Source organism: Varroa destructor, unplaced genomic scaffold (genome assembly GCF_002443255.2).
Source record: "Varroa destructor unplaced genomic scaffold, Vdes_3.0 BEIS01000007.1, whole genome shotgun sequence".
Classification (NCBI taxonomy): Eukaryota; Metazoa; Arthropoda; class Arachnida; order Mesostigmata; family Varroidae; genus Varroa; species Varroa destructor.
This window is the reverse complement of record NW_019211460.1, coordinates 17,087,468-17,099,701: the sequence shown is the minus strand read 5'-3', so window position 1 is coordinate 17,099,701 and position 12,234 is coordinate 17,087,468. Positions and strand designations below refer to the sequence as shown.

At 41.0% G+C, this 12,234-nt stretch overlaps 1 long non-coding RNA gene across 4 annotated transcripts; it reads left to right on the top strand.

The window, feature by feature from the left end:
• The first annotated feature begins 2,455 nt into the window (after nt 1-2,455).
• On the top strand, nt 2,456-9,471 carry LOC111254095 (uncharacterized). Of its 4 annotated transcripts, XR_002674930.2 has the most exons (5): nt 2,471-2,592; nt 6,094-6,200; nt 6,982-7,131; nt 7,912-7,961; nt 9,333-9,471. It is a non-coding gene; the product is annotated as an uncharacterized LOC111254095 (long non-coding RNA). The 4 variants fall into 4 exon arrangements; XR_015317855.1 differs by lacking the exon at nt 6,094-6,200 and having other exon boundaries at nt 2,457-2,592; XR_015317856.1 differs by lacking the exon at nt 6,982-7,131.
• Nucleotides 9,472-12,234: the final 2,763 nt, after the last annotated feature.

Genomic DNA, 12,234 nt, shown 5'->3' with positions numbered 1-12,234 from the left:
AATTTGACGCTTTTTGGGGTCGTCGACGGCACCAGAGCAGCGTCGGCAAGCTGCTCGATATACATACCTACCCATCAGCCTTTCAGCCTCTCTTACTCAGTTGTCCAGACATCTACTAGATGGGTGGAGCTATTTTCGACGTCTGCTAGCGCTTGCATCTGGCGACTCCTCATCGCCCCAGTGTGGGTGGCTCTGGTCCTAATCCTAACCCATACCCCTTTTGGAGGCTCGCTTCTATAACCTCGCTGGACCTACATATATGTCAAGCCCGACCGTCTACGACTACCTCCGAGAGCATTATCATCACCACAACGCATCGGTTGACAAAGACAGTAGGATCCGGTGGTGGCAGAACGTCTTGACTGTTTTTTTCTATACTTCCCCCTCAACTGCAGTTTGTAGAGTTGTGTGTCGCTGTCATTAATACCGGTATGGCACCAAAAACACCAGCACCAGCAGTCGAACATCGACGTCAGGAACCATCGAGAGAGAGCTTGCATAGCGGCAAACACGTTGTGCCACACGCAAGACCAGCGCTCGCACCGTGTGGACTACGCACTGCTATAGATCTAGTGGTATTTTGTATGTGACACAGGTTGTTCCTGGTGGACGGGCGCATCCCTCGTAACGTTGCGACGAAGATAGTAGCAATGGAGGACAGAAAGCACGAGATTCTATTCATGTAAAGTTTTTGTAAAGTAAATGTTTTTGCGGTGATTGCTTATCCGTCATTGTCCCCATGGCTTGGGAAATTCAGAAGCACGTCGTGTTTCAAATTCAGACTTGGACGTGGACACACTTAGTTTTATGCTGGCAGGAACCAGCCGTCTGAAGCGACAATACCAGATATAAAACACAAAAAAAACATTATTCGGATGAACCCTTTGAAGTTGGTTGCCTTATGCCTGTTTACGATATGCTTGATTAAATTCATCTAGTCATCTAGAAGCGCAAGCCTTATATGCACAAAAGTGGAAAAAAGCTATTGTATGGAGCTCAGAAGGCAGCAAAATTCGGACTAGATGGCTATTTGTGAGTCTCCTTTTTGTAAAAAAAAAAAAAGAGTAGCCTTGTAAGTACGTTCTTATTGTTCCTCTAATGCTTTTGATGTTGATTGATGCAGTGGTTGAGAAAGCGCAAAATCGAAATGTTTTTTCAAGCACCTCTCAAGGATCAGAGCAGTTGTTAGACACCGGTTCAACATCCTACTGTCCCTCACGGCAGTACCCTGACAAAAAACACAGGCTGTGGCCGACCTAAGTTTGCTTCAGTTACGCGTAACCAACCCTATAAATGGTCAATTCAGCGTAGGGCCGTTTCACGTATTGGTTTCATAAGATTCATTGTATTGGCATCCGTTTCTCTGTGTAATATGGGTCTGTTTATCCAAGGACCAATCACGTCCGCCAACCGTTAGGCTCTAGCGTAAGTCATCTAATGCTAAATGAGTAATGCCCTTCAATAAATTGCGGAAATATAAAAAAAAGGGACAAATATTCGCGTCATCAACAGATTGAAAATAGAATAAACATTAAAGGTATGAACGATATAAAATCTTTATGTGCAACTATTTGTATATGTATATTATGACAATGTTATTATCTCGTTTCGTTTGTCTAGTAATAAGGTAACCATTAGCATCGCGCAATAGATGAACACTATTCCTTATGTATGTATGTATGTAACAACGATAAAGAATAAGAAGTCGTAGGGTAAGATGAGCAGTTCAACGGCAATAGCAACATTATCCTGTAGCAGAAGAAACGTTCGCTTTCTGATTTGTCAAGCGCTGTGTCCTTTAACTGCTCAGGTATCGCTGACTACATACTGACGGCGTGACAAATCTAGTAAGCGGATGTTCGTATAGGGGCAAACGCAAAGTTACCATCTTCCGTTTACGTAGTAAGCAATCGACCGCATACGGCTTCGTTAACGATAGCGCGAAGTTAGAGGACAAACTACGGGTTATTAAACAAGTGAGTAAATCTACTAAGTGATAGGCTTAGCTTGGTACGGATACGAAATTCTATAGAAGCTGAATTTCGTGGGTTGCCAATTTATTGCACGAAGTGCAATAAATAATTTATCGGGTGATCATGGCATTGTTACAATCGATCGGTTCTTGGTTATACACACGTGACGCTTAAAATGTTATATATATTACTTAAAGCAACGAACGCTTTAAGACGATAAGCATAGACATATTGATTGAATTACGCCGGTTTAACCATTGACCCAAGGCATTTTCAGCAGCGTTCAGCTCAGGTCCCATTGCAAAGCCATACTACAACGACAACGATGCAAGATTACATCGTTGGTTAAATCATTGATAATTAGGTTTGATATGACAACTAATCAACGTGAGGTAACCTATACCTAGGGCGATAATATCAGAGTGTTCTCTAGCTCCGGTAGCCTTCAACTGTCGCGATGCACTTTTCGGTCTGCTGATTGAGTACTCCGTGGTCCGGCCAGGTACAGAAAGAATCGAGCAGAACGTTGTGCAGACAAACGGAACAAGGCTTCAATCCCCTAATTCCATCTAATGATAGCTCGGGCATGCGGGCATCGCTATACAGGTTTTCGTCATTGGTAAGCACTTGATCGTATAGATACGCGTACTACAAATTACCTGTTTAGGTCACCCAGCTTATCGCCGCCTTGGACTTTATACCGTTGTTTTGAGGCAACGGGGATGGCAAGCTTGTTTGTCGAACCATTAAACATTTATCGAACATCGAGTTCATTGTTGCTATAAGTAACGTTCATTACTTGCGTAAAGTTAAAATAATTAGACTGTACGTGTTCGAATTTATCTATAAAGTTGTAGGCTGATGGAAACTGGCGAAGCTTGGGTAATAATACCTCAAAGAATTTCTTTAAACTTAAAGAACTTTGATAATTTTTCAATAATTCTCTGATAATTCTGAGTGAACGAAAGCTATTCCGTATTGCTAAAAAGTCCTTTGTCTTCTAGTGAATTCGTTGTCATATGACACAAAATTGAGTTAAATATATCGTTCGGACCAGGTAATTATTATCTATTGATTTTCTCATAAGGCTTGTTCACCGAGGATTATCGGGCTGTTCATTGCATTTCTAATTAATTTTACCTAACGTCTTAGATGTCACACAATTCACACCTTGATAAATACCAAATACTATAGGTATATTTACGGCTCTCAATAACGCTACAGCCATTCGTACTGAAGGCAACCTACACAGGTTTACAGCTCGCGTATCGATTTTCCTATAGTGCATCTTAGAATCGCTATCGAATCTATGCTGCTGCTGCTGCTGCTGCTGCTGCTGCTGCTGTTGCTGTTGCTGTTGCTGCTGCTGCTGCTGTTGCTGCTGCTGTTGCTGTTGCTGCTGCTGTTGCTGTTGCTGCTGCTGCTGCTGCCGCATCCGCACCTATCGTTCCGCCACTTTGCTGAGGACGGGGAACGCAGGCTCCCATCACGATATGGCAGTTCTTCATCTTTAAAAAATGACTGACTAATTCCTGATCTCTCTCAACGACAGCTACGTGCTCTCCTCAAATCAACAATGCGAATCAAAGCATGCACCCACAGAAGGATGCTGATGGAAACGACTTAGGGTAGTTTTACCTCTTTGATTATCTTCTGCCGTATGGCCGTTGTCGCACAAGATTGCTGAACGCCCGTAGAGCTGTTGGCTGCGATCCAACCGTTCTACTCGGTTAGCATCATGGGGCAGGCCTTACAATCCAGTTGAACGTAACGGTTATCGTGCGACATGCTGATGTCGACAATGCTCTTGAACTGGAAACCAGCTGTCACGTCAGCGTTAAGCCGATTTAACACTCATGGCTCTTTGAACATTTTGCATGGAATCGAATTGTGTCCAACCGACCAGAGCGGTTGGCGACCACGACTCCACGAAACGCTTGACAGGCTGAAATCGAGGTGATTTCTCTATTTTATCGGAACACAAATTGCAATTTGGCAGAAACCCGTAATGTCCACAGACCCGAACCGGCGAAGATAACATTGGTCCCGTCAGGTGCGTTCCGAGTGACAGAACTGTGCTTAGAATATTTTATTGATCGTGGATAATATCATAATAATACGTATGCTTTCACCTCGGTGCGTTCTAGAGGTGCTGACGCTCTTACTTTAGATCAACGTAGTAATTAATCAGTCATCTTTATCTTCTGGTATTCAACACATATATATAACTTTATTGTCCTTGATTGTCCTCACCCGGCAATCTTCTTCATAGGCGGATCCTATAGGGCGGATGTATGATTTGATTCCACTTACAAAATCACACGCTGTAACAAGCTTTACAAATAGACCGATCGCTCCCTGAATCCAATGATCGTCAAGTAACAGTTGAATCAACAGTGGAGGCTTGCAATGACCGCTGGCTTATTATCCGTATATAAGTAGATTGGTGCATGACCATAAATTGATTGCTATACTTTCGACAATAGAAAAACTACGATCTTCTACCTAAGCCATATTATGTAAGGTTTTCAACTTACATCCACTGTTCGACCGTTTTTGTAGCCCGTCCTGAAAGTCTCCTATGTTCGTTAATATTTTCCTTAATCTGTGCTGCCAAAGTTGCAATGTTTGTAATCCCGTGACCTAGCAATAGGGGTCCAGTACGATTGATCTAAGGTATTGAACGGGGCGTTAGAAGATTGCTCGAGCCTAATCAGTGGCAATGCATTACTGGCAATATGCTCCGGTCTTTGACCGCCGCTTGCAGAAGACCTTTTTCAAGTTTCAATACGGCGACATTCGGGCAATAACCCTATACCCAAGCGCGCTCGTTTTGCAATGGGCTGCCGATAGGTATCGTCGCAGCGTAACAACTGAAAGAGAGCCAACATCGTTAGTGAATTACATTGTACGGGTTTAGCAGCATCCTCGCTAGCTATATCGGTTGAAAGAACCCATATCGTGACTTATGACTAAATAGTAGATAGTATTAAGTTCAATGAAAGTGGCCAGCTGTTTGTCTGAGGCCCCTAAAATCACGATTAGTCTGATTAGAGAAGTATTGAGAGTAATCAAAATGTCTTCCAAGCCATGTTCTAAGATTTCAACAGCCATATAGAACTTGTTCCAGAAACAAAGCCGTAGTTCTTTCTAAAGAAGATTTTCGATTGCCTATGAAAAATTCTACCCCTTAATTAGAACTACTTAATAATAGAATGGTCATAGAAATGTCCAAGCTTTTCTTATGGAGACCTAGGCAATGTAACTCTTTCATGATTTAAACAGTCACTAGAGGTAGCCTTTAAGCTTAACCAAATTCTGCTGTTGTTTATACTTAGTACGTGTCATAACGAATTCAAACAAACAAAATGTTGTCTTATATAAAACTGTCCACCAAACATTCAGATTGCATCTAAATTCCCGACGATCATAATGGTAATATTTTTAGTTCGTCGTTTAGCGAAGATATTCCGACATTTTGTCATCACAAGAACTAAATGAAGATATATAACTATACCACGTGTTTTACGTGGGACAACCGTTCCAAAAGCTGCCTGAAAGGCACGAAATTTCGATTCACCTTTAGCCTTTACTATAACCATTAGGCGATTTGAAAAAAAAAATATAAAAATGTACTATCAGTCTTATGCAAAGCAGCGTGTAAGAAGATGCTACTAGTGACCTTTGTTCTCGTAAAATTTCTGATAATATTTACTTTTCACGGATTTACTCAGACGGGGTCAAAGCGAAGGCTGTCCTGCAGCCGACCCTATCGCACCTCGATGTGATGCAGTGTCATCCCGTGCAGGTGACGCTAATAAAGTAGTCAACTGACCCGCTTTGACAAACAACTGCTACTCTCACTTAGCTACCTAGCGGGTAGAAAATAGCGGTTATGAAAGAGCATTTTGACACTCACCCTCGGGCCTTAGCTCCGACTAACTGTAGCAAACATTCGTACGAAATGGCCGGAACTAGTCGATGCTTTACTACAGAACAGATATCAATATCGACTCGAACACGAAATTAATTCATCATTCCGTCACAGTATTGAAGCTGACCCTCGTAGCCGTCCTTGATGAAGATCATGACTTTGTAACTCATTATTTAACTATTATAGGTAAATTTGCTTCACGATCTTGTAGCCTGTATAGTACGCGTTCGTGGCTGGAGCAAAGCGTTGCCATGGCAAACAGAAATGGCAGAGAACACATGGACTGACAAAAGGTCAAAAGTTTGTTGTATAACTTAATCAGCTTCATTGCAGTATCTATCGTCTTTGGCGTGCTAAACCTTGTAGCTTCTAATGGGACGAAGAGGCATGACTCTTTCTGGCAAAAAATCCTTTTAAAAATGGCTTTCATTGTGCAATATGCCTTGTGCAATATGATGATAAGCATGCATAAGGTGAGGATTAGGTCGAAATTTTATTTTTATGTCGAAATTGTGATCTTGCCGCATACATTTTTTATGCATATACAAAAAGTTCTATATATCTATAGTACGTATTTATATCTACGTATGACATGCTGGGCATTGTAAGCTCAAGACTGTCAACTTCTTATGATAAACAAAATCCACTAAGCCAATTGCTTTGTTTAATTGCTTATTGAAGCTTTTTATTAGCCTTTTTTACTTCGACCTTTTTTGCAGATTGATCTTCATGATTCACAACATGACAACAACTATATGTGTGTTGCGGTGTTTCATTGACACAACTATTATTAATATCAAAATGACTTATATGATCTGACGATTATTATCTGGCCCTTTTGTATTTAAAGATTGCGTCCTACCAACTTATACATAAAATATACGAATTTGACTGCTTGCGAGCCGTTCGCTGTAGAAAGAACGAGATATTTCATGGTTACAACATGTCCATAAATCACCGACACCAATGTAGCATCTAGCCGACTTTTGTGGACGTAGATACCAGAAGATCGGTAGGAGTTCCCTCACATAGCATGGACCTCCTTTTTTTTTTTTTTTTTTTTCTAATAACCAGAACCCAACCCAGAATTACAACTCGAACGCTGCAGCGGTGACTTTATCCACTTACAAGTACATACATGGCCAACCGGCTTTCGTTTCTCATCGTTTTGCCTCGGCCCTTGGCGGAAAACCTATCCATATCTCGACTACAATGCTATCAACTGTGAGTGCTGCTGCTATTGCAGAGCTGTTAATGATTGGGACGGGCCTTAAGGGCGTTTGTACTTCGGCACCATCATTGTCTCGCGAAAGTTGTATAGCCCATAAACTAGAGTTTCTATCATCGCAGTTATTTTCTTCCTTATTATTTTTCGTTATCTGTCTCGATAAGCCCAGTCACGTTAACAAATCGACCATTGAGAACTAAGTCAGGGCATGATCAACGATGTAGATACGTGGTCTATCGATAAGCTTCAATCAATGTACGAACAAACTGATATATATATATATATATATATACTGCTGTATATACGTAACTCGCTGCTCCGACAAGAACAACGGGTAGCCGATGCCCTTGTATCTTTTTTTTAGCGTCATTATCATTTTATGGCGCCATATAACGTAGAAAAGGTGTTGAATCTGTTTAAATAGCCGACTTAGTCGTATATATATATATATATGTCGGAGTTGGTGATCGTATAAATGACGAAGCCCTCTACGGTCTACTACTGCATTCCTTGGTTACCATCTGTGATTCTAATCATTTTTCGGTTTTATTCTTTGCAAACCGTCAGAGATTGGGTCCCAGGTTAACTGGGTTAACCCAATCAGTTTTAATATGACAAGGCCTGTACTGCCTTAGTCTTGTTCCATGTAATCATGTTTCCAACGAGGTCCAACAAAGTTTTCTGTCACACAAGAGTTGAAAGGCATGGATACTGTACATATATAACATTGTTACAATAAGATATAGTTTGTTCTGTTTCGTTTGTATGCACTGCAGGTAACTGACTTTCGAGGCATCGAAGACTTCATCGTGGCTTTCAAGTTTTAGTAAGTTTAAGTTTTTAGTAAGTTGGCATTCTGACGTCGGCTGGATAGGCTAACGATTTACTAGCACCTTCACACAAACAAGTTCCGATTGCTGTGTACCGTATATAGAATCAGCAAATGTCTTCCACGTCAAAAAAAAAGTTACCGAAAATCTCATACAGGTACTAATCATTGTACCACCTCCTTTTTCGCAACAACTACAAATTGTATCAGACGAGATTTTCTATTTATAGCTCGCTATTGTTTACGTTAATGTCACAAATATTTGCAATGAGATTAACACATGTCTCTGCAGCATGTCATAATGTGTATAATAAGAATACTTATAGTTGACGGAGCCTATAGATCGCGTAGGTTTACAGAAGTACCATCCAACTATGAGACAATAACTATAGTCTGTTTACCGTAAATTCACTGGCGTGCTCACTGCAGACTCTTTCAAACTAATGCGATCGTATTCGTCGTACTGATACGTTATTTGTCACAAGTTATCAACTACTGAAACGTTTAGGAACTACCCGTTATCTAACTACAGTTATACATAAACACATTTGGAGACTAACACCGTCGTAACAAGGTTGAAGGGAAAGAAAAAGGTCGCAACCATTCCGAGCTTCTGTTTTCCACGGTCGATCGTAGTCTAAGGGAATGCGCACCGATTCAAACACGAATAACACACGATAGCTTGCGTAGCAGGCACAAAAACAGGCCACCTATGTTTTGAACCCTGTCCACGATTCCCAGCCACAGAACGATTTATAGAAAGACAACTATGAAGACAAACGGGTGGAACAGCGTTAGCGAGGGAAACCGGTAACACGTACTGAAGACAACGCTACCAATACTCAAGCAGTGATGGATAAGATTGACACACTGGATACAATCTGAATATTTGTTTGAAGGTTACAACGACTAGACAAGCCCTAGTGCTAACACACAGCCCAGTTTTATAATAGGAATAATTTGGGGACACCCGACAGACACAACCCGGTTGTGAACAACTTGGCGCTTCCAGAAAAGAGCTTCCTCAAGAGATCATTTCAGATAAATGTTTAGCTGAGATTTTTTGCTGACGGTATGATATCTCGCGCTATAATATATATAAACCTTAGGAATAGACCGTAGGCATATGAAGGTATTGCCTGATATGTAGTCTCATTACGCTGTAATAACCTGTAATATCATATCCTTAGCAGTGAGGTTCATGGCGAAACTGCGTTATAATAATCGTAGGCAGATTATGTTCATTGCTAAATATTGTGATTTCTGGATATGTATGAAGAATGTTGTTGTCTTCTGACTGGAATGACTGGAAAAGATGCCAAAATATATATATATATATATATATATAACCCTGCTTGTGAATTCTAGGACCCAGAATGTGGACCCACAGTGTATTATAGTGGAACCCAAATAAAAGGCTTTTGTTATAAAATACTTGAATTTCAACTTCCCAAGTAAACTTAAAATGTCCCGCTGATTCAAAACAGTTTTTGGTCCAGCCGCTTCCTATGTCTGATTATCTTCAGTCATCACCGACGGTTGCCCGCCTCTTCATCAAATATAATGGACACTACAAAGCGTACTAGACAAGACCCGCTAGACCACCACATGAGTGGACATCATCTCGTTTGACTAAAGATATTCTGTATAGAAAATTACGTTTTCTGTACTGCCCCGAAGAAAGCAACGGTGGCCCTGACGCATGCTGGCACCCGAAGCCACCGAGGCCAGAGCAGATATTTGCGATTGTCAAGTGATTGTTTTGACACTGAAGACCGCATCGTAATGGGGGATGCCACCAAACGCTGAAGTCGTTCGTTGTACATATGGTTAGTCAGGTTATTGTGTCGTTTGCTTCATCGTCATTTGTATGTAGTACACACTCGTATAGATGGGAATATCAACGAAAGTCGATTAAGGCTGACGCTGGCGTCTGGTGGAGTTCCTCGAAGCGAATTTGTCGATGTCCTCAACATCCTGTACGCTTACATACAAACGGTGACCAGTCAACAATAGTAATACTGTATAATACCTCGACTTTATATGTTGTTGACTGTAACGTTGTAAGAGTCCCTTTAGTTTGGTTCATGTTACTACTGCCTAATAGCAAAGAGGAGGATGAACTCATATTATATATAAGTATTGTATATAATGCTGACTCTTTTGGACGAAGCCGAGATTTATCAGCGAGCCCTATATAAGGTCTTCTATAATAGTATTTACTGCTCTAAATATTTTTTGCCACTGGAGCAAGAAATGATAGGAAATCAGAGGAAAAAAGCTAGCTGACGCAGGAAATCGGAATGATTGGATGATCTAATGATGACACCAAGATAACGTGTTCGCGTGCTAAACCTAGAGACCCGGGCGTGAGTACACTCCGCTGTGTATCGGAAGGAGCCAGCCGTTGAATCAATACATAATTAACTAAAAAGCCGAAAAATTTAAAAACGGACTTACACACACACACGAGCGGAGATGGATAAAAAAAAAACAGTGGCCTGATTCTGCAGAGCCTAATTCAAGAACGCCAATCAGCTAAGTAACTGGTGCTATTGGTTATTAAATGTCACCTATTCAAATGTAAAAGTATGTTGACCACTGAGAAAAGATATTAGTTAATCAAATGCTCTTTCAAGTAACTCACATAGACAGACTCGATCGTAGAATTTATTCTATCCTTAATTAGTAATACTTGATAACCACAGTTTCTTTGTAGATCTTGCTAATTACAAGGTTGTCTGAGATGCCTGACTACCCGACGAATATTAGTAATACATTTATGCATATAATAAAACATATTATCCTGCCACATACGCATAATGTTTATGTAGTATTTGAACCCAAGTGAATAAGACTATCTCGTGAGGATTACCCATAATTACAGGAGGGACATTTTATCAACGATCATGACAAGGGTACCGACTGTCATGAAGGACAGTTATACTACTATAAATTGGGTATCACATCAGCTTAAGTCCATAACGGCTTTTACCGTATGTTCTGCTGAGAAGGCCTGTCAGACGCACGCTGGCAGTTCTCACAAACGTCCCATTGGCGATTAATCCCAGTTTCGCTTGATTTCGCTGGCACATTTGTTGGAATAGGACTTAAATGCAAACGAGACTGAGCTGAATCACAATCGCAGTAGTTCCCGCCGCAATTTTTCGGTAGTTGAGCGATTCAAAAAGTTCTACGCGCGTGATTATAAGTTAGATAAAAAGGCCTTGATGACTCGGTGAAGCACGGCCTAGCTGCAAAAATAATATCATTGTCGGGATAACCTTGAAATGCGAAGACAAGCCAATCCCCTATACATATAGAGAATATAATTATCTACAGTATTCAAAATTTATATAAATCTGTAATGCATGCCATGTTTACACTTCATAGGCATATTACAGTTCTAATTTGAGCAGATGGTAATATTCGAAAAAGCATCTGCTAAGATGAAGAGCCTATACCTTTCTGTCCTGAATAACGGTCTCACCTAACCACGTAGTACGATATATAGACAGTCTAAATAACAGTCCAATAAAAGGCCGTCCAGTTGCAACGACGGCTTTAGTGTGAGAGATCGTTACTGGTGACATCATGCCTTTGTCTCAACAAGGAATACCTCTTATAACTGCGTAATATTCATTGCATGTAAGTGTAGTCCAAATTATCTCACGCCTCCTTTCTGACCCTCACCATAGCCCCTTTAACAGTGACTAGTACTCCCGGATATAGAAGCCGCACGAAAGGGGTTGCGTGGTCGATTACGATATAGTACACAACAAGCGGCTCCTGTATCATACTGTCCATAAACACGAGCCAAAGGGACAAAAGCGGAGCTAGATAAGCAATTCCGCCTAATAGGCTCTGTCCAAATCCTGTCTGGATAACAGCGATAGGGGTAACGGATAATTTCAGTTTGAGATGGCTATCTCGAACATTATCACATAAGAAACTAAGCCTGCACCGTGGTAGGCTAAGTCCGAGTTATGTTGTATACAGTCACGTGCATGCACGGGCAGACCTCACAACCAAAGACGAAGAGATCTACGGAGATGTTTACGTATTCAAAAATGCGAGCAGACATAAGCACACATACACACGAATAAACAGATGAAGGGAGCCGTATGTACGTAGAAACGGCCGTGAGCGAGTCGTGCACTCTGGCTCCGCTGTGTAAAGCACACAAAGTTGTTGAGACTGATGTTTTTCAATCATATATGAATGTTTATTATACAGGTACGTGCAGGAAAGTTTTCATACATGCACGTGC